The 18,567-nt window shown below is 39.8% G+C and overlaps 1 protein-coding gene across 2 annotated transcripts in view; it reads left to right on the forward strand.

The window, feature by feature from the left end:
* Positions 1-6,789: 6,789 nt before the first annotated feature.
* sntg1 (syntrophin, gamma 1) overlaps positions 6,790-18,567 on the forward strand; it is a 65,047-nt gene continuing 53,269 nt past the window's right edge. For both annotated transcript variants that reach the window (XM_041802426.1, XM_041802428.1), the window contains exon 1: positions 6,790-7,584. The gene's annotated coding sequence lies outside the window, so the exon portion shown is untranslated. The remainder of the gene's footprint in view (positions 7,585-18,567) is intronic.

Genomic DNA, 18,567 nt, shown 5'->3' on the forward strand with positions numbered 1-18,567 from the left:
GCCATCCTCTGCCCTCTACATATACTGGGAGCTCAAACCAATTAAAGCTCGCTTTTAGCACACAGCTTTTAAATTTTGCCTTCAGCCTATAGGAGCGCATGACCCCCCTCTAGAGGCTGGGTCAGTGCCATTAACTCCAGGCAGACAGGTGCTTTAGCACTTCTGTGCGTTTCAAGAGTGCAGAAATCATGCAGTTGGGGGTGCCAAAGTTTACATCACTTTTGTAAATATTCCCACAGTTATAGAGAGATCATGAAAGTGCAAGGGAAAAAAAAACAGTAGGAGCTACAGGGTGAGATAGGCAGCATTATTTAAAATGCCATTTCTAATGCAATCACTGCACAGAGCGTGCATGCTGCCACTGATGATTGCTGTGTCATAAACCTCTGGGGACTTGATTATCCTTTATGAGTGGCATGTTTGAACTCCTACCAACAGCAGCACTCCTAATGATGCTGATGATAGCAGCTCGACTGAAGGAAAAGGAAGGTTTGCTGTGTTTATGTACGTGCATTTTCTGTTTATCCAAATCTATAAAGCAGATGTGATTGCATGATTCATGCTGGAACCAACAACAGGACCAAGCTGCCATCCAAGCACCCTGATGCAGTTGTGTGAGCAGAAAGCTGCACATTTCCTCACCAATAATGCAATAAGGGATTCCTCCTTGAAATGTAAATGTGAGCGTAGTTGCCTCTCAAGGTCAGACGTGATACAGTAATCAAATTTATTCCTGCTGCTGCTCCTGCTGCTGCTGAACTGGACAAAGAGAGGCAAACTTAGCAGTCTACGCCCCCTTGTGTTCGGCTCAGCTCCTCTGAGAGGGGGCCCTGAGGTGAACATGTGAAAAGTAACAAGGCAGAAGAAAGAAACACACAAAGGCAAAGGCTTAGCTATGGAGATACTGAAAATCAGCTCCTGGAGCAGTTTGATTGGCTAGGTCAGCAGATATGAAAAGCTCCTTATGTCTAGGGCAGGCCTTAAGTTAATTGTGAACCGCTTATCTTATCTAGAAAACATAATTGCAGATCATGAATAGTTTCCCTTTGTGCCTGCGTGGATTATAAAGGGAAAGGAAGGTTATCTGAGTAGAATAACTCCCAGCTACTGTCACATGTTCGTCAGTCTTCATGCATGGTGAGGGGTATAGTAGGTGTTTGGGGGTGATGAGCAGAAAACATTGTGTAGCAGAACAGATAATGCTTTAAAAATCAATAATACCCACAGACCGATCCACATCGGAGAGAGCCGGTGTATGCGTGGCCAGGTGTAAAAATGCCTTCCTGCAGTTTTCATGCTTCACTGCTGTTTGTCTGCATTCAGAGCATGTGGGTGCTATTCTACTGACAGCAATGAAGCATGGTGTGCAGACTGAAATCGTATCACTTCTCGTGAAAAGCAGAGGCTGAAGTTTATGAGCTTGAAATTAATTAACAGTGAAAAAGCAGTGTATCCTGTAGCCTTGTATTGTGTCAGAGCAGCACGGTGTAACAGCAGCAGAGGCATGCTCAATTAAAACATGAGCATGCTTTTGATTTCTGGTCAAGCGCAGGTAAAAAAGGATCACATTTGCCTTTTTTTAGAGGAAGCAGCTGCTCTCTGATACAAAATTCAGGTGATGTCTACAAGCTTAAACATCCCCATTCCGTTTTATGATTCAGAAATGTGGTGACATTTCTCATACAGATAGTGTTTGTTGAAGTCATCTTTCATCACCTCATAAGAAGACATCTAAAACAAACATGCTTACATGTGAATTAAAGTGAAGACTGAACTGGAATTGATTGTTTTGCATTTCTTTTTCTGTTTCTCTTTGTTTTTTTAATTGCCTATGCAACCCTCATTATTTTCATTTTATATAATCCTGCTTATCTCGCCTTGTATAAGCTTTTAGCTTCCCACCTCTCTCGTGGCTTTTGTTGACTATTAATCCACATTGTGGGTATATTCAAGTTTAAATTAGTCAGTGCATAAATTTACTTGTGCATATGTCATAGCTTTAAATGTGGGAACAAAAAAGTAGCATTTAAACTGTGATAAGTATGATGCCAGATCCATTAAGATTCCCACACAACATGGTTTTAAGTCTGACCAATAATAATGCATATTCATAAGAAGTTATAAGAGTTCAACAATAAATGATGTGCTGCTCAGCCTCTCCAGCACTGTTTAGGTTTGGGCCGTACAATCTTTGATTTGATCAGCTGTTGCTGTCAACATTACCACATTTTCATTCAAATGTTAATAGGGCCAATTAGTCTTTTTCTGATTGGACCAGGAAATGACCATAAACCACCTTTTTATAGCAGTTCCAAACCAGTTAAAAACCAATAATGGCAGCTTAAACATAACCAAGAATCCCTCTGATGTAAAGTCGCCGATGAGCCGACTTTGGAGGACCAGTTTTGGCAACATGAATCCCCATTGTCATACAAATTGGAAAAAAAAAGATGCAGCCAATGGAGCTCCCTTCCCCTCTAATTTAAAATCTGTGTATCCATGCAGAACATGCTGGGAATAGTTTTTTTATGTTTTCTTTATTTGAGCAGAGAGTCCCACCGGGATTAAAAATCTGTTGTACAGGAGAGGCCAGGCCAATTAGCACCCATACAAAACACTTTAAAGCTCTCATGAGAAGCTTTTGGTTTCTACTGATTTGGCGCCCCCCTGTGGACAAAGCAACATATCTTCTTTCTAGCTTATGTACATCTATACATGGTTGTTTTGAAAATCCAACCCTCTTTTTTCACCGATCTATCTCTCATTGCGACCCTACAAAAGACTGTTTCTTCAGCAGGCTGTATTGTGTTATCTGACGCCTATCCTATGGCAATATTTAAAGGCATTAAACGTTAAAGAATGCAAACAATCACTATCTTGGGATAGCGGATATAGGTGGTTGCCTAGGGCATCACGCCCTAGGGTGCCAGCATGAGCCTCAAACATTTTGATTGAAGCCCCAAACATAAACCAACTACCAGATTGTCAACCTCGCTGCTCCTCTCCCTCTGCTCCACTTTATACAGCGCTTCTTTCTCTATTCCTGTCTTTCTATTTCTCTTGTGAGAGCATTCACCCACAGTGCACACCTAGACAGCAAAAGCAGAAGAGGGAAGCTATCTGAGTATGAGATCATCTTGGCTGAAAAAATCGTCTCCTCTGATTACTCCAAAACAGCAGTGATGGTAAGAAGTTAGACACTGAAGTTACTTGGACGATGGTGATGCATGACATTAATTATGTTTCTTTATCATGACTGTAGCTGCCAATATTAAAGACTTTGCTGTTCTGTAATCATATAACATCTAATCTATTCAGACAGACAATCAGAATGTGTGAATACAGGAAAACCCTTTGTAATAGCTATCAAAGAAAAGGTAATATTGTGTTTCTCCATTTTTCACCATTGAGTTTAATCTCACCTAGGGCATCAAAATTGCTAGAGCTTCCCCCGCATTGAGGCTTCATTTGTAATGTTGGTCTCTTTTATTATCTGCCAAAATCTACTCACAGGTGCTATTATCAAAAAAACTTCAACAAGACATTAAAAAATTCAAAAATCATTGAACTCAAAACAGGAAAACAACCACATACCTCAGTTATCATGTTGTTTATTATACTTTGAGTTGTTAAGAGATATCAGGTTGTCTAATCTGAGCATCTTTTCCAGACTATTCCATACCAAAGGTGCTGCAGGAAAAAAAAAGCTGCTTCTCCTGGATCTGCCAAAACTTGGGGTGCAGTGAAGAGCCAATCAGAGCATCGCAGCTGGTATCCAGTGGAGCTGAAACAGAGAAGGATACAGAGGTAAGATGGAAGTTTTCACATTGCTTTTAAAAGCTCCTGTAACTGTAGGCTTATATTGATTTTGGGGTCTCTCAGGACAAAGAGGGATGTCTTTTTCTTAGTTGATATTGTCCTGTACTTGAGTAAGTTGTGTTTTGACAAAAAATCTCAGTTGTATCACTCATTAAGAATCTTTCCTGCAGAATGAAAGACTGTTACTGCAGGCTCTTGTTGACCACTTTTTCTACCCCAGGTCAGAGATTACAGATAATAACATTAAACATAAATAATCTATATTCTTTTTGATGGCCTTGTATGCTTTCATTTAGAGGTATCAGTGTTTATGTCAGTCTGGTTTAAGACAGTCTGGCTTCAGACCATAGCTCTCTGACAGCCCAGCCCCTCTCGCAGACCAACAATCTGAGATGCTGTCTCTGTCAGAAGTGTTGAATTTGTCAGTACAACATATTTCCTTTTTTTTTTCTCTTATTTTAGATTCAACTTTATTCATTAACAAAGTATGGTAGTTACATTTTGTAATGCTAACATTGCAAACAATACAGACTGAGCAACATTTCATAAGTAAAACAGAGAAAAGTCAGAGGTCTAACATGGGGTTAAATCATGCACAGACCAGTTTTAGAAGTAGATACACAAAGCAGTGGCTCACCTTAGCTTTGTTAGCTTGAGCTAAAAGTAACAAAGCTATTCTAGCTACATAGTAAACGGAACTACGCCAACGTAGCCAAGGCTGATCACACACTAGACAATCAAATCTTAAACAATTTTAAAAACGTGGTAGATCACAGACATCAGGACACATTCAAATGATTTTTCATCTCATAATCCTCTGAGCGCACACTCTAGACCACTCAGCCAGACTGTGAGTCTACTGAGACCAAACACCTACCAACCTGCCAATGAAAGAAAAACAAACATGTATGTCTATCAATAACATTGCCGTCCCTCCACTACAGGCTGTCCTGGCATGTGTTACAGGTGCAGCAAAAATCATAAAACAAGGAAAAGAATCAGGATGAAATCCTGGCAGAAGTAATGGTACAGCTGTGTTTACGCTTGTGAGCAGTGATAGTACCTAGGATCTGGCTGGTGGTGCCACTTCATCTGTTTACACTCATTGGTTGTTGTGGGTACTCCTTCATAAGCACTACGACCTAGAATATCAAACACATTAGATATTTATGATTCTGGGTCTGGGAGGCTACGACTTGTTTTGGAGCAGTAAAACAATCGTGTTGACACCACACACCTGATGATTATTCAGATAATCATTTGCGACTAAGCTCCACTCAGGATACGCCCCCATGATCATCGGGGGAGGCAAATCTAGGAGTGCATTATTGCACTACTAATAGTGCAAACATAGCTATAGCTAACATAGCTATGAAAGCTACGTACGTAATGTGGCTATGTAGCTTACAGAGCTAAGGTTAGCTTCACATCTTCATTGGTAAAGATATCCATTAGCTTCATGAGCTTTAGCTCTATAATCTACTTAATATATGCAGTTAACAGAGCTACACAAGCTACGTTAAATGTTTTCTCAGAGGACAAGCTTTTTCCTGTCAGCAGACTTTTTACTCGGCTTTATTAAATGTTTGCATTTACAGAGTATTTCCAGTTCAGTTCGGCACTTTTCAAGCCCTTTTTTCACGACCTTCACAATAAATTTTAAGATCCAGTTACACTGGTGACAGAGTTAATAAAGCTTTCTTTTAGATGCTAGCAATGCTAATATTAACAGACTATGCTAGTATTACACTCGGCAAAAGTTTCACCGCAAAGCTGCTTTTTATTGGCAAAATCCTATAAAATGTTAACAAATTTCGGCCCCAGCTTCAGCTCAAACACCTTCCCCTCCAAACACTTCTCAGAAAACTTGCATTTACCTATCACTTGTATGCACACATCATAGTTAATTTGCTATCTAGGGACACAGAGGAGCTTTAAGGACACACTGATGGCTCAACAGGCCAGAACATCAACATGTGTGTAGACTGACGTCAGTTCTGGTGGAGTTCCATCAGAAACTCACTTGTGATTTGAACTAAATGTAAAAACAAATCCCACAACCTCCTCTGATATTAAAACATGAAAACAGTCACAAAATTAAAGACTTTGTGATCTTACATTTAAGGCTTAATACTTTTAAAAGCCACAATTTTTGCTGAATTGATATATCAACTTTTACTACATTTTAAGACCATGCATATAGCCTGAACTTGGCTTTGCTAGTCAGTTTTTCGAGGGGTCCACTGTGGTCTGCAGCCAGACCTCTTTTAGCTAGTTCATAACTGGTTAAGCACTCCTTACAAGAGCTTTAAATAAAAATGCAATAAAGTTTTTTTAAAAGCCCACAGTGGATCATAACGCCTGACATTTGATACTTTTAAAAAGATGAGAATCTGAGCAGGTCCTGGTCAAGTATACCACAACTAGATGCACTTGACATTTGCAGGGCAGTTTGATTAGTTACAGCTACAATATGTAGTATGTAACACTTAGACCAGACCTGAGGTGTCACCTGAAGGCTTTACGGGAGCTATAATCCAGGTGTGATTTAGACTGGGTTTGCTAATGGATCACAGTTAAGCCATTAGAGGGCCAGAGATGAGGAGCAGAGCAGTGGAGACCATCATGGAGGATACTGTCAAGGAGTCAAGTATGAAGTCACTCAGCAGATAACCACGAGAGCAGCTGTAGGATCATCAGAACTCATTTACCTATAATTAACAGCCCTTTCACAATAAGAGTCTTGACCTAGGCCAAACACTTGAAATGCCCTCGCGCTCTCTTCAGTAGATGAACAAGAGCGGTCTATGACGCTTGGACGGCCAACTTAGAGACGTCAGACGAATCAACTTGCATCATATTGGGGTGAAAAAGTGGGAGTCTTCAGCTGGCATGATGAAAGCATGGAAAATGAGGTGCACCTGGCCAGGCTCGCGCAGCTGCTGCTCACGCGAGGAGGGCCTCGGGGAAGAACACGCACATACGTAAATACAGCGTGTGGGAGAAGATGCGAAAGTGTGTTCATTCATTCACAGACAACACCAACTTAGTCTCTAAAGAAAATTCACCATGTATTTCTTTTGTTAAAAGAGAAAGTTAGCTTACAGATTTAGGCTACTTCCATGCAAACATTGAATCCCGCGTGAGTTCTTTCACACATACACACACATGCAGAACCGCAGTGCACGTAAAGGGGAGAAAAAATCGCTTTGTGAGATGTTTCAGCGTCTTTAGCAGCGGCTTGATGTTTAAAACCGCTACAAACACTCATAAAAGTAGGCTCATGTAATATTTATAGCTCCAGAGTTGTGTACTGCTGCTTTGGGTACGAACGGAGTGGATTGACGCGCGCGCTAAAGCAAGCCGCATGTGATTTCCAGCTTCAGTCATCTTGGCAGCACGATGCGAGAGAGAGGCAGAGCCCGACTCGAAGCTGCGAAACTGGACCCTCTGCCAGAGATGTCGACGGAGAGGAATCCCTGAAACCGCCCCGCTTCTTGTTTTTCTCCAGGAAATATGTACAAATGTGGTTTTGTGTGCGAGTGCGGACTGTTATCCTCTCGGTTTTTCCTTTTTTTACACTGCACAGAGTGATAGTGGACCAGGATGCCGTGTGGGCGATGCTGCCACAAGGGATACATTGTGATTTTCGCAGAGATGTTTTAGCAAGCGTTGCATAAATTAGAATAAGACGAGCCGTCACATGAGGGATTGGAGTCAAAAGGGATCTAATAAGACTTCGCCACCTGTTACTAGAAATATCAGGTAAGCCCCACAGACCTTTTATTCCTTTCTTTCACATTTCCATCACCTCATGATAAGGCATGACGAACGCAGGTAGTTAATTAGAACAGCAAACAGCTGTAAAACGTCACATTAACCCTCTTATTAGGTACTTTTATGCTGCTTAAATGCTGCGTAACCACATTTGAGCACCTATATGATGCATATGATGGGTGATAAAGCATCATCACTAACATTGGCATTATTCTGATACTCTTCTGATGGGCCTGATCATCATGAAACATGATTCATTATTGCATGATTTGCAGGGAATATGTGGAAGACAGCTTCACACGCCTCAGTGCAGGTACACGAGCAGCACCCGCAGTTCCTCCAGCCAGTGCAGAGGCAGCAGACCTCTTTTCATCCAAAGTGCTGCTGCCTAAGTACTCTCTCTCTGCATTCAAATAATCATCAGCATACTTTATATTAAGCCTGTGATATTTATGCATCACTGTATAGCAATTTCTCAAGAAGGCTTCAAAGAAAGCAGAAGAGTGTTTCAACTCAGCCTCCTCATGATGTTTCTGCTGCTTCTGGTGGTCCAGTCAGTGTTTTACTAGCCTGGCACAAAGCTCCTGAATCCTCCTGTGTTTCGCTGAATTTATGACGCTTCTTTAACTACAAATTGCTGCGGCTTGTTATTTTCTCCTCATGCTCCACAAGGTGACACACAATCAGCGAGGTTCATGAATCCCACCAAGGTATGAGAAATCAGACTCCACATCAGTGATTTCTGGTTTCTGTCAGTGTCTGAACCACTGTCAGGATCACACAAGCATGCTAAGCTGATCTGAGCTGAGCCGAGCTGAGCTGAGCAAGTCCATTTCTTCGGTCAGAGGTCAGGAGCAATCTGTTTGATGTAGTGGAGGTCTCATTTCCTACAGAAGGGAAGACTGTGACATGTCATTGACGATTTTATGCCCCAGCACACGCCCCCACCCCCCCCTTCTCCTCATCTTTTCTTGTGTCCTAAATCAAAGGGCAGTTTGGCTGGGTGACAGAGGTGGACTGGCAAGAAAATCAGGCGGGAGTAAAATGGTGTCAGAGACGTCTGGTCAATGTGTCAGATGAAGAGAGTGGAGAGGGACTACTTGTTTGAATCATTCAGGATCAGCTGATGATTGTGAAAAAGGAAGCTGCCACGAAGTTTTACTCAAGGCAATCCTTATTTAATGATCATGATCTAGATTTGCACACAAGAGTACCTCTACACTTTGTCTTTCCTACTTAACCAATCAATAATCTGCTTTTTTTCCTCCTTCAACTCACTCCCATCGGGGCGCTTTAAAATCCGGACTAGCTAAACGTCTCGAAAAACGCACAACTGGGACAGGCTGTCTTTAGGCATTACTAGAAGCAGTGAATGTACACATTGGCATAAATTATGTATGTTAACACATCCAAAGTGCTGTTGTACTCCCCCAGCATGCAATGGTTTTACATGTCACTGTTGTGAATATTCACTTTATCTTCCTTCAGTGAAGCATCAGCTCTTTTATGTGAATGTCATGTGGCTTTATTCAGTGACCTATTTTGACCGTTAAAAAAAGAATGCTCTGCTGGAAGTAAAAACATGACAAGGTACCAGAGGATAATGGAGAAGCAGTGACAGAGTTTTTGTAAATTTCTTTGCACCCAAAGAGTTTGGTAAGAGAGAAAAGAACATTTCCCAGCAGAGATTGTTAAAGGGCAGCTGCATGGGTGAGCGTATACAGTTTGTCACCGTAAGGCTGGACATCTTCATTACAACCCAGCCCTAGAGCCCAGCAGCAGAGAGAGAAATGCATCACGCCTGCTGTGTCTGCGGGGCTTTTATAGCAACTGTTTGGTCGACCAGCCATACAAACAGCTCCAGATGTTGAAACCACAGTGGAGAAGGAGCCATATGCTTTTATTGTGCAGTGATGTATTGCACTAGCACCAGCAGCAGCGATAAAACAAACTGTCTCAGAGTGTAGAGGGAGGAATATTAGAGGTCTGTGCCACAAAGACACTGTCATGCAACCAGAAAAGCATTAGCCTGGTTTAGTGGAGACCGATGGCTAATGAAGCGAGTGCACACCGAACTCTCGTGGCAGGAGAAGACAGAAGACACAACTCATTTATATGCGCCTCATATACCAGCCCATCTGATTTAGAGGTTCAGGGCTGCAACACAGGCCAAGGCACTGAGAGCTTCGCTAAGTAAGGCAATGAGGGCTTGGATCATGATGTATGATAATAGCATGCTACTCCACATATTAGTCATAAAACCCTCACAGATAACATGTTTACCTCCAGCTCTGCATCCCTGTTCATCTTTAGCAGCATTTCTTCTTTTGCTTTACAATGTGTAAGCACTGCAGGCCGGACAATTTTAGGTCACATTTGATTAATGTGGCTACTCGGCTTATTCGTTAAGCATGGCTGCTTTGACAGCTTCAGCGCAGCAGCAGCTCAACCTTGATGGAAAGCAGTCTTGTTCACTGTAAAGTGCATGATTGGGCTTCCCTGGTACATTTACAATTCATTCAACCTGCGTTAAGTTAAACAGCCCCGAGCTGCAATTAAAAATGTCTGGTGTTTTTTGTTTTTTTTTTGCTTAGGATTGCAGTAAAGACATTACTGTTTGTGTTTACCTGAATAGTTGGGAAATTTTCCTTAACTCAAAGGATGTGAAGTGTTCATTAAAGGGGGAGCAATTAGTCTATTGAGCACGATTTAATCACTGAGTCTGATCATAATCGATTAATCTTTAGGTAATTTAATTCAGGCATTCAAGCGTTAAACAATGGGTTGTTTTCTGTGTAATATCACAGTAAGTTGAGCTTGTCTCTTTTGGACTCTTGTTCCTACAAAAAGTGGCATTTGGCAGAAATAACTTGGGGCTTTTTCATTACATTCCTTCTTTTTCAGGACACTAAATTATAACAAATTAGTCAGAACAGAATTGTGAATAATGGTCGAGTCATTACTTGCAGCTCAGCATTTATAGTCACATTTTGTATGCAGTTGTAAGATGATTGGGTCGTATTCTGTAGCTGGAAATGACCCAAAAGGAATCAAGCGAATCTTCCAGGAAATAACTTAAACATACATTGATCTAAAGATCTTGATTTATCTCCCTAAAAATAGTAATTGGCTTCATGTCATGCAATTTGAATTCATAAATTATTTGGCAGAGCAGTTGAGGGAGAGGAGTACTATATTCCCCCTACTTTATATTTAGCAAGTGAGCAGATGTGTCCCTCGACTGTGCAGCATCATTTAAATGTAGCCTCGCCTTCAGCAATATGCTGAGCTTTCTAATCCTTTCATGTACTTGACACACAGCGTGGTGCCATTTCCAGGCCCTCGAGTCATCCCCTGTAAGGCCTCAAATACAAAAATGTCTATATGCATATGCATTAAGACATATATAAAATAAAGAGAGTGAATTACATTAATCAATTAGGGGAGTGAATTGCATTATTCAGACTGAGAGCTCATCTGTTGAGCCTAATTAGGACCTTCATGTAAGATATCATGCTTGACTAGCTCAATCCATTTATCCACAGGCGTCGCACCATAATATCATATGCTAAAGGACACAAAGATTACAGTCCCATTAAGGAACCTGTCAGGCAACAATGCTGTAGGATCACTCTCTTCCAGCTGCTGTTTATTATTCTGTGTGTCTATTCTTGATATCACACCATCGTACACGCAACCGTTTGTGAAATGATTCCCACTGATTTAAGTTGGCACCTATCAGATATCTGGTGGCTCCTTGATGCCAGAAACATAGATCATTGTCAGGAAGGTCAAGAGCTCAGTCTATAAATGTGTCTATCACTAATTTACTCCTCTGCCTATCACTCATGAGCATCTGGCATTCAGAGCGCCGCTGGCTCTATCTAAGGCTTAGGTATTGACTTAAGAGGTAATGAAAGACAGTATTTTTTTGTTGACAAATGCTTCAAAAGAATTGAAAACATGATGAGATACTGTCTCAATCTCGCCTTGACGATCCTTCTTAAACATAACACGAGAGACGAGGAGGAACAGCCCCTCCAGCTACACACAAACTGGTCGTGTTCAATGCGGGATGCGCTCTGTAAACACAAAACTGTTCAAGCAGCTGCATCATGACACCAGCCGGCACACAGACTGAAGGCTGACTTTATTAATGTGTCAAGGACTGTCAGGTGAGGAGGAACCTGCACGTCACACATGTTTAAACACCTTTCAAACATTTCATGACTCAAAGGATTTTTTTTAACAGGAAATAAAAGTGCAAGAATTCTGAAAATCAAAGAAAAAGGTGATTGATTGAAGCAGAAAACATCACAACATTGCCTGCATCCAGCCTCTCAAATGTGAGGATTTTCTGCTTGTCTCCTGGTTTGACAAAAACACATCTTAAGTAGTACTGCTTAATTCTTGAAACTTAGGACTGACATTTGTTATGGATTGAATGATTAATTGTGAAAATGCAACAGATTTATCTGTGATAAAAATAAGAATTTACTGCATCCTTAGATAGCTGCAGGCAAAATGCCAAACACCCACTGAATGAGCTCCTAAATATATTAACATTTGCTGGTTTTCTTTTATGAAAATCAACATGATAATCTTTAACCATATCAGAGAGTACTATTTGACAAACAGCACGGTCTCTAGTAATTCTGATCAGAATTAAAATTATGTAACGTTTTTTTTTTAAACCAAACCTCCCTCTGATTAAATGACAAAATCATCTGCAAAATTAATCTACAAAATTAAGGTCAACCGCAGCTAACAACCCCCATGAATAACGTTTAAAATGCAGATTTTCCTTTTTGTCACTTTACGGAACATAGTTCTCCAAAGATACAAAATCAAGCATATTACTGCCCCTGTGTTATAAAAGATTGATTTTCATTTTAAGGTTTATCTTTTTGACTGAAAGATAATAAAACTAACCTGACACGCCAGCTGGATTTGTTTCACACATCCATCTGGGAAAGCTTCAATAGGAAACGTTTGAGAAAAGGCAGAGGCTTTGAAAAAAACTTGGAGGGTGTTTGGGTGAACGTTCTGTCTGTCACATCTCGACCTGCCAATCAGAGCAACAAAACACAAGCTTCGCATGTGCAGCTACTGAGGAATAACATAAAACTTGGCGACTATAGACTCGACTGTTGTCGTTTTTGAAAAGAAAACAACTCACTGCTGTTATTTGTTCTTCTTTTAACGAAGAAATGTTGTCAAGCACTGATAAAACTGGCGCTTTAGCAGCATCCACGCTAATCTCTTCCTTCATAACTGCACCAACTCTTGCTGCTGCTTGTTAACGTCACGACACTGCTGCGCCTGAAAGTACTGCCCCTCATCGCTGATTGGTCCTGTCATTTTCTAACCGGGCCCAAACGGTTCAGATGGGAGCTTTGCAAGATGGATTCGCCAGTGATAAACAAGGAAACGGGCGTATCCATCTGCTTTGCAAGGTTATAAAAAAACATCTTCAACATCAAAGTGAAAACAGATTTACACAAAGCAATGTCAGTTAAATAAAAAAATATGTAAAATAAGTGATTTCATAAATAATCACTTGTTTTAAAGTGACTGACCTAATTCAACAGAGCGCTAGCTGTCTCACAATTAGTGAAATGGGGATCACCTCAGTAAAGTGAATGTTTGCCAACTGATTGTAGCATAAAGACACCAGTGCCTGGAAGTTGTTTAATTTAACAAAGATGTTTGGAATAAGGATCAGCACTGTTTCTACAGAATTAAGCATTGTTTTTGCAAATAATATGGCACCTGGAAATAATGGGCAAAGAAGAATATAGAAAAATTGTAGTGTCCAGACATGCAAGCATGATTGAGATTTACTCACACAGACTCAGTGCTGTGATTGTAGCCAAAGCTACTAAATACTGACTTGAAGTGGGTGAATATTTATGCAATCACTCTTTACATTATACATTTTTGTTTAATTGACACTATTTTGTAGAAATCTGTTTTCAATTTGACATGAAAGAGTTTTAAAAAATGATTGTCAAAAAAGCCAAATTACATTGACCATGATTAATTTATAAAACCAATAAAATGGTAAAACATCCAAGAGGGTAAATACTTTTTATAGATATTGTATGGGTACATGATTCAAGATGTTTGCTTTTTGTGCAATTTCAGATAAGTTTGGGGGTATTTGTAGGACTTATTAATGAGTGATGATAGTAATAGTATGTGCAGTAGTTGTTAAATGATTCAAATTTTGAATCATCATTAATCAGAATTTCTTTAGTTAAATGCAATGAATATCCCTTTTTTAAAATTCCACTATTTTGCATTTCGAAATGTTTCATTTTGGGCTTTTGTACCACACCTTTAAAAACAGGTAAAATAGACTGAATTTTCAAAAGTGGCTTCATTTTAATTCAACTATTTCTCAGCCTCTATCAGGGATTGAACAAAACACCTGAATAAATCTGCTTGTCAATAACATGTTTGTTATATGATGCAGGATATTTTTTGTCGTCATTTCATGTGGTCTGACACATACATCTGTGTAATATTGGGCTGAGTGTCAGACATCAAATGGCATGTTTATTAGCGGCTATATTTCTGGTTTTTGCTCTGTGGTCTAGTTTGTTCTAAGTTTAATGCTGCAGTGTAACAATGGGCTGTTACATTAGTTACAATGAGTTTGTGACTGATAAGAAACGCAGCCAACAGCTGATAGATAATTTTTGGGGGGGGGGCAGCTGATTGTTGAGTACCATTTGTGAGGGGAAAGGGGAAAGGAGCAAGAGTTAAGGAAGTAATGCACATCATCACTTTGCAAGAAGTCTCTTCATACATATATGCACTAATTGAAGACTAAATTCTTCTCGCTGTAATTACACACAGAGGTGAATGTCAGCGGTGACTCAGACAGATGAGAGGATCAGCTGTGCTCTGTTTCTTTACTAACTGCCACACAAACAATTTAACGTGTCAGAAGCAACAGTCAAGTGTTTTTTTTTCTTCAGCAGGACTACTTCGTAGACCAGCTGTGAATGAAGAAGTCCAGCCTGAGAAATCTCGTCACGTTTTAGTCTTGCCAGATCTCGTCACACCCCTATTTTTCTGGCATTTTTCCTTTATTTGAATGGACAGGGGAAGGGAGGGAGAAAACATGGGGAGAGAGAATAGGTGAAGATGAACACCAAACATGCATTTAGACAAGGAATCAATCCTGTGATCAGTGTGTTGAGAACCAAACTCACTACTTATGGCACCTGCTCTACCAACTGAGCTACATTGGCATCTATGGTTTTGCTTTTTTTTAACAAACTGTTTTCCTGATTAAGGTCCAACACTGACATATCTCAATCAGTATGTTATATTAATATATCTCTGTAGATTTTTTGCAAGTTAGATTCTGAATGCAGGCAGTCAGATACTTTACAGCACATAACCTTCAAAATAACAATGCAAGAGAAGAGGACCCTTATTGTCCCTGTAGGTGGTTAAAGCATATAATGTATACAGCTGTGCACACTGACTCTACAAAGACACAAAATAACACAACGGCATAAAAACCATACTTTTATTTTACATAGTAATTTACTATAAGAAAGGCCTCCTTTAGACTGTAGCACTCCCTGAGTCCGCATGCTACAGTACATTTGATTTAAGGTTATGTTATTTAATTTAAGGCTGACATTTAGCGTATCTAATGGATGATTACGATTTTTCATTTGGCAGAAGATGTGACCTGTCGGAAGGCATCTCACAATCCCCTGGAGAGTCCTGACCTCAGCTTTGAGAACCATTAGTGTAAAAGATTTTACCTGGTAATCAGGCTTTTAATGCGCACATTATCTTCCCACATGCACCTGTTCTATGAAATAGATGTGCAATTTACAGTGCTTAACAAATTTATTAGACCGCCTGTCATAAACACGAGAAAACATAAATATTTTAGAAATCTTTCACAAACTTGTTTGAAACTAAAAATGTTACTGTTATTTATTTGGCAAATAACAAACTGAAACAACTAAATAGTCCTTTTTCACACATAATAACCAAAAAACTTCATATTTTGTATGGCCTCCTTTGGCCTTGATAACAGCTTGCATTCTTGCTGCCATTGTTTTTATGTTCTTTTCCACAGTCTCTTTTGCTATTGAGTTCCAAATAGTTTCAAGCTGTTCGCACAGACTTGCTTTAGATGAAACTTTTGTGCCATCAATCTTTGAATCTACTAAATCCCAAATTTGTTCAGTAGGATTCAAATCTGGACTTTGACTTGGCCAGTCCATCAGTTCCAGTACTCCAGATTCCTTTTTCTTGGTCAAATAGTCTCTGCACAGCTTTGAAGTATGCTTGGGGTCATTGTCTTGTTAGTATATGAACCCATGACCAATCAGATTCAGTCCAGAAGGGATTCCATGATGCACTAAGATGTTGTGGTAGACGCTCTTGTTCATGATACCATCTATTTTCACTCATTTTCCCACGCCATATTCACAAATAGAGCCCCACACCATAATGGAATCTCCACCGTGTTTCACTGTGGGTGCAATGCATCTGGCATCAGAACGTTCTCCAGCTTTTCTGCAGACATAAACACCACGATGCTGACCGAAGAGTTCAAACTTGGACTCGTCTGTCCAGAGTACCTTCTTCCAGTCATCAACAGTCCAGTGTTTGTGCTCCTGGCAAATCTGAGGCATTTCTGGATGTTTGCAGGCCTCAATAATGACCTCTTAGCAGCTATTCTTCCCTTTAAGCCTTGTTCCATCAGTCATCTGCTTATGGTCATTCTGGAGACTTTCTCAGGCTCTGACCTAGAAGCATTCATCTCTGCCTGAAGATCAGCAGTGGTCTTCCTTCAGTCTCTAGTACTTAAAATCTTGAGGTGTCTGACATCTGCTTCAGTTAACTTTCGTTTCCTGCCTTTTTCTTGGCGCATTTTGTAAGTACCAGTCTCGGCAATTGACTCCAGAGCATACTTAACCACAATGTGAGAACACTTTATGACTTTCCCTATTTGTCTCAGAGACCATCCAGCATCATAAAGTGCTTTAATGCGGACTCTTTCATTTTCAGTGAGCTCTCGATATTTTACCATTTTGAACAGGAATGAGGAATTTCAAACTGAATTCACCTTTTTATACCCAAATTTGAGTCGGCTCACTGGGCTTCTCTGAGAAGTTAGAAATTCATCAAGCTTAACATTCAACCACTAAAACGAATTTTTCTGTTCAGGAATGCAAGTAAATAACTATAATTTGACATATTAATTAAGAAATAATAATGTGCTTTACTATTTTTCAATTTTTTTGTAAATCAGTAAATTTGAAAATTCATGAATAACAATAATAATTATATTTTAGCATTAAAAATATCATTTGGGTTAAAGAGCTTGTACATATTGGTGTATTAACCATTGCAGAAACATAAAAAATGATTTTGGTAATTACCAATGCTGTTAATTTAGGGCAGCTGTGGCATAAACCTTACTTTGGGTGGTGGTCTAATAAATTTGTTAAGCACTGTATTTTTAATTAAAAAGATTTATTGATTCAGAAAAAATACTTGAATCACAACACAATGCAATGAAAATAAGTCTGTGGAAAATCCAGCATCACCTGCTGATGTAGAGTTTTCAGGTTCTCAAATCTAAATCTGTACACTACAAGAAAATGAGCTAAAATACATTTTAAGTATCCCCATTTCCACCTCTCTTTAGTTAATGTCTCTCAATGCCTCCCTTAAGGGGGGATAAAGGGGAAAGCTTTCTGGGGCCCAGCCAAATGCAGGGCTCATGGAGATCAGGAAAATCATGGTCCATTGTAAAGTTAATCTGTGATAACTGTATTTTATATTTAACCTAAAATTAACCACTTTTATATATATAAAAATAAAAACAAGAAATGAATGTCATTCTTCATAGTTCTGGTTCCTCATAGTGATCTGCACAAATGTCAGGATGCCAGAGAATAAAGAAGTAACTGAAATAACTTTAGAGGAAAAATAATGATATAATTGCAGAAGGAATAAAAATGCCAAAATAGGAAAAATGGGTTAAAAAAGACAAAATGGGATAAAGGATGCAAAATGAGTGAAGAAATGCAAAAACGGGGCAAAATGAACAGGAAAATGGTGAAAAGCTGTTAAAAGGGGCAAAAATTGTTTGAAATAGGCAAAAATGGGTTAAAGTAGAAAAAGGTGTCAAAAATGGGCAGACAGTATATTTATAAACTTATTAGCTCCAAAATGGAGTAAGTGTTTGTCAGGATGCTAGCACCAATGCTACTGATCACACATACATTGATATCATCAATAAGTCATGACTGGAGAGGGCCCATTCACTGGGTTTTCAAAGTTTTTTTTCAATTATGTGGGCAGGCCTGCTCTCAGGGAATGTTATAAGATTTCAGATCAGGAGAAATGTTAGTGTTGTTCAGGTGTTTACTTACAGCAAGTTTTGCATTGCTGGCAGCTTGCAGCAGAAATTTCAGTACAAGTCCTGACATGAACAGGGCCAACCCTGTAAATTCAGTTTGTGTGCTGATGCTGATGTTGAGCCGTTCTCTTTAGGGATGCCATAATATTTAAGCAACATAATATCCACTATTATCACTCTGCAAATTAAAAAAAAGCTGCACTCACAGGCACCATATGTTCTGGGTCGCAGAACAAGTGCACATACAGTAAGTGAAACCGATATCAATTTTCAGGGAGTAAAACTATATTTGCTGGAGTGCTCTGCAGACAGCTGCTCCACCTGAACGCACAAACGGCCATCCATCATTCTGCATGGGTCCCAGCTGTCCTCAGCTTTAAGAGATGGAGATGTCACGTTACAATCTCCACATCATACAGCCAATCTCACTGTGCTCCTCTCCCTCTGTTCTCTCTGCCATTGTGTCAAAGACAAGAGCATTATTTGAAAAACACTGCTTGGCAAATTGGTGGGACTGAAAATATCTGATGGTCGTAAAAAGGAAGTTACGCTGACTCGGC

The sequence above is a fragment of the Cheilinus undulatus genome, linkage group 13, assembly GCF_018320785.1.
Source record: "Cheilinus undulatus linkage group 13, ASM1832078v1, whole genome shotgun sequence".
In the NCBI taxonomy this organism is placed as follows: domain Eukaryota; kingdom Metazoa; phylum Chordata; class Actinopteri; order Labriformes; family Labridae; genus Cheilinus; species Cheilinus undulatus.